Below are 12,436 nucleotides of genomic sequence, written 5' to 3' on the forward strand. Positions count from 1 at the left end.
TTTGAATATATAAATTAAACTATAATTAAAATTCATAATAAATAAATATTTTTAACATAATTTATTTATTTTATTTATGATAGATGATTTATATCGTGATACATGGTTATTTATGATTGTTGTTAATTCCTTTTAAAAAATATTAAAATACAATTTAGAAACAAAAATGAAAATGATAAGTTGAAAGATAAGTAGGAGGTCCCACAACATATTTTTTAATTAAATATATATAATAATTTTGTTTTTGTCCCCATAAAAGAATGGGTTTGCTCTCATGATAATTTATTTCTTAAATTCAATGTAGAAAATCATAAGAACTAAAAGAGAGAATAATTCCTAAAAAAACAAGAGTATAATTTAGTATTACTTTTAAAATCTTATCCTTCTAATTTTAATCTTCTTCTATAGGAATGAAAATAGGAAAGTCAGGCGAGGTTTTAGGTGAATAGACCTAGCCTATTTTATAAACCTAAGGCATAAATCTGATCTACTGTTTCAAAGATTTTTTTTTTTTTAGGTTTGATTTCATCTTTTTAAAAATCTGACTTGACCTATTAATTTATTTAAAAGTTTATTTTATATTAAGATTTGTAAATATTAAATAGACTAACCAAAATTTAAACATGCTACTATCCCAAACATTAATAAGCTGACATGCTAAAAAAAATCATGTCTGAATTTAAATATAACGAACAAAAATTCCAAAGTATTTTTATTTTATAAGCAAATGATAATTTTTTATGTGCAAATTCTCTATCCCCGGGTGGCTGGTGTTCTGCAGGTGGACTAAATTATTCTCAAAACAACCTTAAGAATAGAAGAAACATAATTATAATTACCAAAGCTGTAGGATTTTTTTTTTTACAATTAAACTGTTAAAAACAGAGGAAAGAAAAAGCAAAACAACAGCAGAGAGAACTAGGCATGACAAGTGACAAAACAAACTCCACAACAATCAAATTACCAAAATCCATAATAATTTTGTAGTAGGTCTTAAGCCTTAAAAACACTACCACAAAGGCCTGAAGCTTTACATGACCAAATAGTCTTAAGACATAAAATACTAATAGTATAATATCAATGACATAAACTGTAGACTAATGATAAAATCACAATTCAGGAATGGTAAAATCACAACTCGTATGTACATATTACACTTTGGTCAATATGACTTGTTGCTGGAATTATGGAATCAGGTTGCAAAAAGGGTGTTATAAAGAAAGAAAAATGTTGTAAAAAGTATATTTCCTAAATCTATTGGTTGGTTTACACGTTGCACTAACGTCCAAATGTAGGAAGAAAGAAACCTTTAACAAAACAACAAAAGTACTGTATTATAAAGAAATAAAAGGAACAAAGAGAAGACAATGCGATTCACCGATCTTCCAGAGCCATTACAATTTTATTCATTGAAAAGAGGAAAAAAGGATGTCTATATAAAAAAAAATTAAAATCAATACATTACATAATATTGTTATCCAGATGTAGGTGAGTGATGAGTTACATACCTGTTGCCACGTGAAAATGAAAAACAAAGATGGAATATGTGAAGTCAGTCGATGGAAGACCAGATGAAGACGAAGTCACATAGGCAGGCTGCCAGGGTTTTTACTTTCTAATTGTGCTTTCTTGACTCCGTTCAATGAAATGAGATTGTATATATAGAACTTAAGAGTCAGAAACTCATGCCACGGCCTTAAAAATGGTGTTCTAATTTAACTGGATAATAATTAGCTTTTCATTTACAAGATTTCTTTTATTTATGATGAGATTATTAACTTATATCAAAATATTAATTTTAATTATATTTAAATGAATAAGGCTTAATAGACTTTTTCACAAGTTCAACATCTAATTTATTTAAGTAAATAAATTTTTTAAGGTTAAATTATCCATCCATCTACGGTCTCTTAGTTTCATAATTTTTACTTTTTTAGTCCTTATAATTTATATTTTAATTATTTATAATTTAAAAGTATTCTTTTTAATTCTTATAGTTTATATTTTAATTCCCTTTTAGTCCTTATAATTTAAAAACTATAAAAACTAAAAAAGTAAGAATCATGAAACTGAGATTAAAATTATCACTTTCAAAATTATAGGGACTAAAATAGAGTTAAAATATAAATTATAGGGATTAAAAATATCATTTTCAAACTATAAAAACTAAAAAAGTAAGAATCATAAAAACTATAGGAATCAAATAAGTAATTTAATTTTTTTTAATTCAAGTTTAATCTTTTAATTAAATAAATCATATGAGACTAGATTTTAAATAGACTAAGTCATAGGTTCTTCTCGGATGACCCAACCTACTCTTGTCCCTACTCCTCTAACACTAAACATATTACATTTCTGAAAAATAACACGGTTAATGTATTTTGTAAAAGAAATATTAAACTAAAATATTATATATTAGTTTCTTGTCCTCTCTAAAAAATTTCTGAACCTGTCACTAGAATACGATAGTTAAGAAAATGAAGTATACATAAAAGAATAAAGATAAAAGAGTTAATTTGAGCTTGTAATTGAGAGTTATGAAACAAATGAGCCTTAGTTGCCTTTATATTTTTCAAAATAAACCTGTAATAATTGATTAATTCGAACTTGTAATTGATTAATTTGTTCTTGAGTTGTTCTGGGTTGCATTTTAATTCTTTTAATTGATTAATACGATTGTATAGTCAATTATTAAAACATAATCTTAGTGTTTTTAGAAGAACAAGTTAAACCTATTTGTAACCAATTTATCCGTGATGTAATCAGTTAAAACAGGAACATGATCATTTTTTATTTTGATTTAATGGATTAATCCAAGATGTAATAAGTTAAAATAAAGTGTCAAATTGAGGTAATCTTTTAAACAAATGACGGTGTAATCGATTAAAGTAAAAATCAATTAAAAAAAGCATATTATCAGCAAGGCCTCCAATCACAAGTGTAATCGATTTTGATTTTGGGATAATCGATATACCCTGTTCAAATTTCTTTTTATTGATAAAGCTTGAATCTTTTGCCAATTTGACTGAACTTCTAGTTGTAGATTCACTTTTAGTTATGTGCTTGATTAGTTTTAATTTCAAGAAAAGGCTTATTTTCAGTTTTTCACTTTACGTTTTTAAGTGTTTATATAAACCAAGCTTATCCTTTGATAGGCCACGATCCAAATCATATTCTCATCTACTCTAAACTATATAACACAATACAATACCAAACTTAAACTTGGTTTGGCAGATGAAAACCAAAATCAAAATACAGTTGGTGCACTTGTTGGGTAATAGGAATAATGACATTATATAGTATTGTTTATATTCCAATCCACCAATTATTTTCTTATATGTAAGTCTATGGGGAGTATTAAATAATAATAATAATAATAATTACAAAGATTTAATATTTAAGTTAATTTTTGTTCATGGTATTTTATTTTACATTATATAATTTGTAATTAAATGATTTTTTATTAGTAAAACATAAAAATAAAAATAAAAAGTTATGCACTAAGTAAAATAATTTTACTCTATTGTCTAGTTACAAACCAACTAAAAACATGTGATCTAAGGGATGAGAACTATGACGAGGAAGAGGTTGACACACTTTATTTTGGCCCAAGACTTAGGGCTTCTCAAATAAAGAGTACAGTTGTGGTGGGGTTTAACAATGAGGTGGTCTATGGCTGACAGAAGAAGATAGTTCAGAACCTGAAGATAGAAGCCTTGAAGGATAAGGAGGAGAGTAAGTCTTTAAGTAAAGGGGAGAACTTGGTGGAGGGGGATAGGGAGAAAGAGGGCCCGAACCAAGTGTAGGTGGTAGTAGATTCATTAATCAGGTTTCAGCTATCAAAACCTAGTGACAACCTTAAAATAAAAAAAGAAGGTCGTTACAAGTGGATTTAGTATCTTGGTCCCTACATCATATAGACGTGTGGGTTATAGTGATCTCTTGCCACAAGAAATTCCAATGGGCTGGATAGTATGGCTATCTTGAGGCCTCAAACAAACATCAAAGATGAAGGGGAATTGCTCTGGGCACCTAACATTTTTCCAAAATGCCAAAAATACCCTTATGATAGTTTCGGTTATAAATAGCAGCAGGATTTTTTCATTTCTACAATGTCATTTTGTTTCGCAAAATTTCCATCACTTAGTGTAACTTGCTTTCGTTAAAGATGGTTTGGAAGCGTATTTGGTCTCCAATGGTATACGTTTGTGAGGAGTATACGGTAATTTTTGATCGGTTTTCGTCGTCGCAGAAAGGGAGGTAAGCAAAATACGGATCAACAATTTGTATGACCCATACGGATTGCCAATCCGTATTGGGCCTACAAAAAATATTTGAGGTTTCCAAGTTGTTTCATCTCAAATTCAGATGCAAGGTATTGTTGCAAACTAGAAATCTCATCTTGGTCATTTCCTGTAACAATCATGTCATCTACGTATAAGATGTGATCAGAGTTACTTGCTCAATAGCCAAAAGCCTTCATAGACTTGGTAAACCTTCCAAACCGTGCTCTTGGGGATTGTTTTAATCCATATAGAGCCTTCTTTAATTTGCAAACCTTTACCCCATTTGAATCTGTCATGCCTGGTGGGGAATCCATATAAATTTCTTCTAAAATTTCTCCATGTAGGAAAACATTTTCACATCAAATTATAGAAGAGGCCAATCTTGGTTTGCTGCTAGTGACAAAAGTATTCTCACAGTCTTGAGCTTGGCTACCGGTGCGAATGTCTCTTGGTAATCTACACCATAAGACTGAGTGTAACCTTTAGCCACAAGTCGTGCTTTATACCTCTCAATAGTTCCATCAGCTTTGTCTTTGATTGTAAATACTCATTTGCAGCTCACAGTTTTCTTCCCTCTTGTTAAGGACACAAGATCCCAAGTGTTTTTTTCTAAATCTGTCATCTCATCAACCATTGCTTCAGTCCATCTAGGATCTTCCTTCCAATGGCAGAGGCCGAACCTTCCTCCATCATCTTGGACCATCTCGAGGTTGTCATTGCCAAACTCGTTGCCATGCAACTCTGCTTCGTTGTGACCCAAGCCTCCATGGACTTCAAGCTCGACGCCATCCTCCTAAAACTGAATACCATGATACCCAGCCCGTCTTCCTCCTTTACACAGTCCCCACCAACAGACGTCCCCATGTCAGCTCCACTTCCAATGGCAGTTTCCCACCATCTTGAACCCAAAATAAATTCGTCACCACCGGTGGAGTCCTTAGCGATAGAGCCACATAACACCGCAATCGACCTCCCCTTGTCAAATATGCTCCCCATGGCCAGAAAATGAGATGGTTCTGCTATCAGAATCAATTACAGCACCACCTACTCCTGTGTCGAGGTGTGGTAGCACCATCGTGTCAAAATCCTCACCATTGCTCAGCATAACAGAATCACATCATCTCACTTTGCTTTCACCGAATGTTTGACCAGTGACTCCGCCAAGGACCATGTCACTATGAACCCCGTCAACACCACCTTCGATGTTAAGTGTTTAAGTGGAAGGAGATTTTTTTACGCCTCTATTCAGAATTATTTGCAACTATGGCCTCTAAGGATATCCCTGGTCCTCCTGACAAACCTATGATTATGGTCAACTACAAGGGTGAGGACAAGTAGTTCGCCGCTAAGGAAATGTCTTCGATGGTTCTCACGAAGATGCGTGAGATTTAGCTTCCTTCCATTGAGGTTGTTGGCGATCAATCTTCAGGTAAAACCAATATTCTGGACGCTTTGGCTGGTATTAGTTTGCCACTTGACCAAGGCATTTTCACTAGGGTGCCCTTGGTTATGAGGCTCCAAAATCACCCTCTTCCTACCCCAGAGCTTATGTTGGAGTTCAATGGCACGACCAGTTCAACAGATGCTATTGAGAAGGCCAACTCTGGTCACCCTGGTCTCCCAATGGGGTGTGCTACAATGGATCACATTCTCTACGATGAGGTCATGAACTACTATTCCAATAATCCCACTTGTTTCAACCATTTCATTCTTTCTACTAGACATGTCTGCATGCTTCAATTCATTCTCCTTCACCTTGCAAGCTGTGATAATGTTCTGGAAGAAGACCTGAAGGAATTCCGACAATGGGGAACTAGGGTTCCTGGCCATCCTATGAACTTTGAGCCATTTAGAATTGAAGTGACTACAGGTCCTCCTGGTCAGGGCATTGCCAATGTTGTTGGGTTAGCACTAGCTTTATATGATGACAACCACATCTCCATTGGTGGTGACCCTGAGATTATATTCACTGCGAATGTTGATCAATGTTTTAAGGCACTTAGGTGGCATGTAATTCGGGTGAAGAATGAAAATACTGGATATGTTGAAATTCATGCAACCATTAAGGAAGCAAAGGTTATTAAACACAAATCCACTTTGATCAAGGTAACCACTACCGTTGGATTTAGTTCCCTAGCAAGGCTAACTCCTATAGTGTTCAAGCAAGTGCATTAGGTGCTAAAGAAGTGGATGCTACAAGGAAGAATCCTAGATGACTACACGAGCCATTCCATGTGTTTGAAGCTGTAGAGTTGAAGGTTATTATTACTGGTAAATTTCCAAGTGGTTGGGCAAAAGCACTTCCGACATACACTCCAGAAACCCTACTGATGTTACAAGAAATTTGTCTAAGGAAAATCTAAATGCCCTTCTTAAGGTTCTTCCTGGTCTACTTGGTGGCAGTGCAAATCTTGCCTCTTCCCTCATGACCTTGTTGAAATCATATGGAGATTTCCAAAAGTATAATATCGAAGAGCGCAATGTTAGATTTGGTGTTAGAGAACATGGAATGGGAGCAATCTATCATGGTATTGCTCTTCATAGCACCAGATTCATTCCATACTATGCAACTTTCTTTATCGTGATTGACTACATGAGAGCTGCCATAAGGATTTATGCATTGTGTGAAGCTAAAGTTATTTATGTGTTGACTCATGATTCGATTAGACTTGGAGAGGATGGACCACTTTGTCAGCCAATAGAGCACTTGGCAAGCTTCAGGGCAATGTCAAACACTTTGATGCTTTGTCCAGTTGATGGTAATGAAACTGTTGGATTATATAAAGTTGTCGTGGTTAACAGGAAGACACCCTCAATTCTTGCACTTTTTAGTCAAAAGTTGACCCAACTTCTAGGAACTTCTAACGAGGAAGTTGAAAAGAGGGGCCACATTATTTCAGATAACTCATTAGGTAACAAGCCTAATGTTATTTTGATTGGAACTGGTTCTGAGTTGGCTGTTGTTGTTGCTACTACTTAGGTTCTAAGGAAGGACAAAAAAGGTTTTAGAGTTGTTTCTTTTGTTAGCTTGGTCTATAGGACAAAGCAACCACCTGGTGGGGTCTTGTGGAAAAGTCATGGGGAACAGTACACCAACTTCCTGGAGTACTACTATTTTGAACTAATTTTTTTATCAAGGACATGGTTCTCATATTTCAGTTAATGGTGATCGATTTTGTGCTCTATTACCTAGAGGAGCTAGAGTGAAATGTCTCTTAAATGTCGGTTATTTTATCAATGGAAATGATGTTTTGGGAGAACAACACATTGCACAATACTTCAGTCAAGTTGTTGCCACACATGGAGTAGAACAACACTACATGGGAAAGTGGGACTAGTGGCAGGCTTTTTCTACAACCTTGAGGACAAGGTTATTTTTCTAAGGGTAGGTATTGATAGCAACAATGCAACATTTATCAGGCCCGAGCGGGTACTACAAAAGCCCAAGTTCCTTGTTAACTTTGTGTAGTGTAGTGGCAGAAGAAGACAAGGTTGCAGGATCTTGCAAGATCCTTCCCTCTGCAATTCCAACCATTCCGATACAACCAACTTAGGATATTTCTACAATTTTGTTACTAGGATAATTGTCATTCTGTTATTGCTTTTTGTCTTTTTCTTTCGTTGGCCTTGTGAGTGACAATTCTTATCTTTCTGTAGAAAATCGTTATAAATACCATAGAAATGAATAATAGAAACAAAGAAGAATTTCATTATCCCCATAGTGTATGAGACAAATGTATACATTTCGATTAGGGTCATATTCTATGGTTACGATTCTACCATATATGTTTTTTTCATTCCGTCGAAAATCAATTTTACGGTATAGACACTTATGACCTCCCCCTCTATGCCCTGCGATAATGATTCCTCTGGCATTACGGCCTTTACCACAACGATGTTGTCCATAGATCAAATGATTTCGTGGATTGGATTTTACTTGACTGTCTACGGCTCCATTACGTATGCTTGGGGTAGAAGTTTTGTATAAATATATCGCCAGTAATCTTTAGTGTAATTGGAGGTTTTCTTGTCCTTGAAATCAAGGTTCCCTTGTTCCCCATTTCTATCGTAACCTCACCATTAAAACGAATCGTAATTGTCACAATTTAAGTGCTGCTTGGTGTTAGACGGCACCTAGGAGTTGATTGATAGCTATGTAATGGTTATTTATTGTTCTTGAATCAATTGTTGTGCTTCAGTTCTGTCTTTTGTTACTTTCTGCCGACATAATTAAGTTTGTCTTTTTTTTTATAATATCTTCTTCTTCTTTTGTTCATTGGTAGGTGTTCATGGGTAGGTGCAGTCATGCAGATGTAAGTTGCACTCAATACAGCAACAAGACTAAGGGGCTAGGTCCACATCAATAAAATACAGCTTCTTGGTACGCTATGCTTTTTAACCGTCTTGTATTCATATACTACCCCCGAAGACTGAAATAAAAAACAAGTGAAAAAACTGTTAAAAAAAATACTACCTGAAATTAAGGTGTTCATGGGTAGGTGCAGTCATGCAGATGTAAGTTGCACTCATACAGCAACAAGACTAAGGGGCTAGGTCCACATCAATAAAATACAGCTTCTTGGTACGCTATGCTTTTTAAAAGCCTTTGTTCTCAGCTTCGTTGGGTTGGGACAATTTCCGGGAGAAAAGCTTGTACAAAGTATATACTTATGTAGTTAGAGTAAATTAATTAATGATTATCATAATATTGTGTAATAAAAAGGATTTATGTAATTACTTAATATAATGATAATTTAATGATTATTAATTGATTCAATATATCTATCTAAATTAGCAGATAACGTGTGTGTATCTTAATCAATAAAACAATTAATTGATTTAATAATTAAAAATAATAGATAACACTGTGAATCTAGTTTAAAAATTTAAAAATAATTATTTATTTATTTTAACATTTTCATAAATTAATCAGTTTGAAATATCTTTAAATCAATTAAATTTTAATTTTTTAAAAATATTTACATTCATTGGTTTTAGAATTTTTTTTATATCAATTTTTTCGATAAAATTTTGTGATTATACTTTTTTTAACAAGTTGTTTCTTGGCTATATTTGGTTTGCTTAGGGGAGGAGGTGACCCGAAATAGTTGCCTCTTAATTTTTTTTTTTTTATTGCAAAACGTAGTTTTGTTAATATATGTGATCAGATTTAACACAAGACATGTCAAAGCCTAATCGAGAAGAAAGTTACAGCTTAAGTTTACGGATTGATTCGATGAATAATCAAAGTCAAATCAAGTAAATTGGATAATTTATCCTTCTAACTTTCTATCTAAATCAAACTAATTATAATCGATTCAATTATTAAATTTATTCCCTTTCAATCTGAACCAACTCGATTACCAAATCAATTATTTTTTTAATGCGTTTTAGACTTTGATACTTCCATTTTCTTTTCTTTTGTTTTTGTCTTTGGTTTTTCTCTTTATTCAATTTGATCATCCACATATGAATGAAGGGTACAGTTGTAACTTTTCACTTTTAAAAAAATTACATACAAATATCTTGAATGTATATATTTTGTCTCCCTAATTTTGTATATTTAAATAATTTATCCTTAATTTTTTATTTCTTTCATGATAATAATTATTAATTTTATTTTTAAATAAATTATTCCTCCTAATTTAGGATCCTAGATCCTAGATTTGTCACTGATCTTATCTAATATTATCAAGCGTCTTGGTCCTATTTTTTATATTTTTTTATCATATTTTGAGTAAAAAAATTAATGAGATATATAAAGTGATAATATAAAGATAAATTAAATATTAAATACAATAAATATTTTATCATTAAAAAATAAGAAATATTACTAATTAATCGTGATGAATTAAATAACTGTGTCGTATAAATAGAAACAAAAAAAGTACTCCATGAACTCATATAAGTAAAAATAACTAATTTCATACTAGAATTATTTTTTTAGAATTATTTTTCTTATTAATAGTCTTTTCTCTTCTTTTGTTTGATATGAACTCGTCTCTCTTTTATAATTAATCTACCAGTATAATTAATTAGAGGTATTTGAGTCTAAAATTAATTAATATAAGAGAAGGTGAATAAGATCTTATAAAAAAAATAACAAACATTTCTTTGTATTTGAGTCTTATATATAAAAACAAGGAAGTATGACAATACACAAACCTGATTAGTCCGCACTTACCTTAGATTGCACTGCACTGTAATTTTTGCTGTAATGACAATTAAACGCTTCACACCAATTTAGCATCACTCCTTTTTTTTCCTTTCCTCTTGGTCATACTCTGACTTGGTTTGCGTTTAATACATTATTTAATTTTATTGATTAGCATTGTTATTGTGTTGATTTGGTCGTTTGACATTTGGTACAGCAATTATGGGTTCGCTTTGAAGTGAAATAATAATGTAGATAAATATAACAGGGTAAAGAAGTCATCTCATTAATCATGATTAGTCATATCTTCCCACAAACATTAATCATCACTAAAGTCTAAAACTAGTGAATACACTTCACATCAATATCATAGATATTCTTGTATTTATCAAGTTATTAATATGATAAGTAATAGATTCAATATCTTTAAGTAAAATTTTAAATTTAAGTTTTATAAATAAAAAAATCGTGATTGAGAAAGGAGATCATCCTAGTAAAGGTATTAATAAGATTTTTTTTAACAAAGAATAATTATTAATAAAACTAAAAATTGATTAATATTTTAGTATTATGCACTTTGCGAGACACACATGAAAAAAATTACCTCATTTAAATTTGCGGAGTAGGTTGACCCGGATAATGAAATTGTGGGTCAGAAGGGCCCATTTAAATTACCTTTGCCTAACATATTTTTTGCAAGGGGAAAATTGGGTATTTTGTCCATGAGAGACGCGTACGTTGCTGCTTCATTTTGATGAAAAGTCAATTCGTTCCTGCACTGCCTCATGCATTACAGTGTGCAGCCAAAAGCTAACCTCCCCAAAATTTTGTGAACTAATCCCCCTTCAGTGTCCCAAACGCTTACGTGTTTTAGTGCAAATCAACCTCATATCAACGACAAACAACTATACCAATGAGTTTGTTTTATTTATTTATTTATATATATATATATATATATATATAATCATTTTATTTCATGCAAATCTCTAGTATTATTAACAATTACTTTTGACCATAATAAAACGAGATCATGTGTTTTGTATGTTTGTCAACTCGAAACTTCATCTAAAATTTTTAATTCCATCTTTGAAATCTCGCAGTCAATTTTAGAGATTATTAAAAAAAAATCATATAATACCTTTTAATTACAACATTTTAAACAATGCTATTTTTTTCTATCTTTTCATATTGATCGATGATCTTATTTCACTCGTCTCTCGCTTTTCTTTTCTCTCTTTGTTATAAAACAAATTATAATTTTTTTATACAAATTTATGATGTGTTTATTATAATTTTTTTAGTAGAGATATCGTGACTTATGTTGAAGATCTTACGATTAATGATATCATTAAAATAATACATGTTTTCTATTATTTTGGCAGGATTTTGTTGTTTCATTATCGTTGTACGATGATATGTCGTATAAGTGTCCATATATTATTATCCAACATCACTTTTCTTTTTTACTTTTTCTTTTTTTTTTTTACTTTTTTACCAACATATAGTAATTTAAGGGCCATGGTTCACGTGCTTAATTGGGACCATCAACCCATCTACATCTATAAATTAGATAGTTTTTTTCAGATACAAGTATAAATTTAGAAGTTGAATCTCCGAGAAGCAGTGTATCTTTTTCTTTTAATAATAATATGTAAATATTTATTTATTTTAAACATTGATCTTATCACTATCTCTTTTTTTTTTTATCTCTTTATTCCTATCATATCATAAATCATATATATTATACTTATATTCTTATCTCTTTTTTTCTCTCTCTCATAACACATTTGGTATTCATTAAACATTTTCCTTTTTTTTATTATAATGAATATGACTATATCCTTTAATTAAGCTTGTAGGTTGGCTGCTAATAAATGTTGATCACAAGATATTTGTTGATGATTAATATTTATTGAAGTATTAATTTATAATTTTTTTTTATAAATCTTAATTCTTGAATATCAAATGAAAAATAAATTGTATACAATATTTTAGA

General features: G+C 31.6%; 1 pseudogene; it reads left to right on the forward strand.

The window, feature by feature from the left end:
- Positions 1-5,873: 5,873 nt before the first annotated feature.
- On the forward strand, positions 5,874-7,449 carry LOC114398807 (annotated as a pseudogene).
- Positions 7,450-12,436: the final 4,987 nt, after the last annotated feature.

Source organism: Glycine soja, chromosome 19 (assembly GCF_004193775.1).
Source record: "Glycine soja cultivar W05 chromosome 19, ASM419377v2, whole genome shotgun sequence".
NCBI classification, from domain to species: Eukaryota; Viridiplantae; Streptophyta; class Magnoliopsida; order Fabales; family Fabaceae; genus Glycine; species Glycine soja.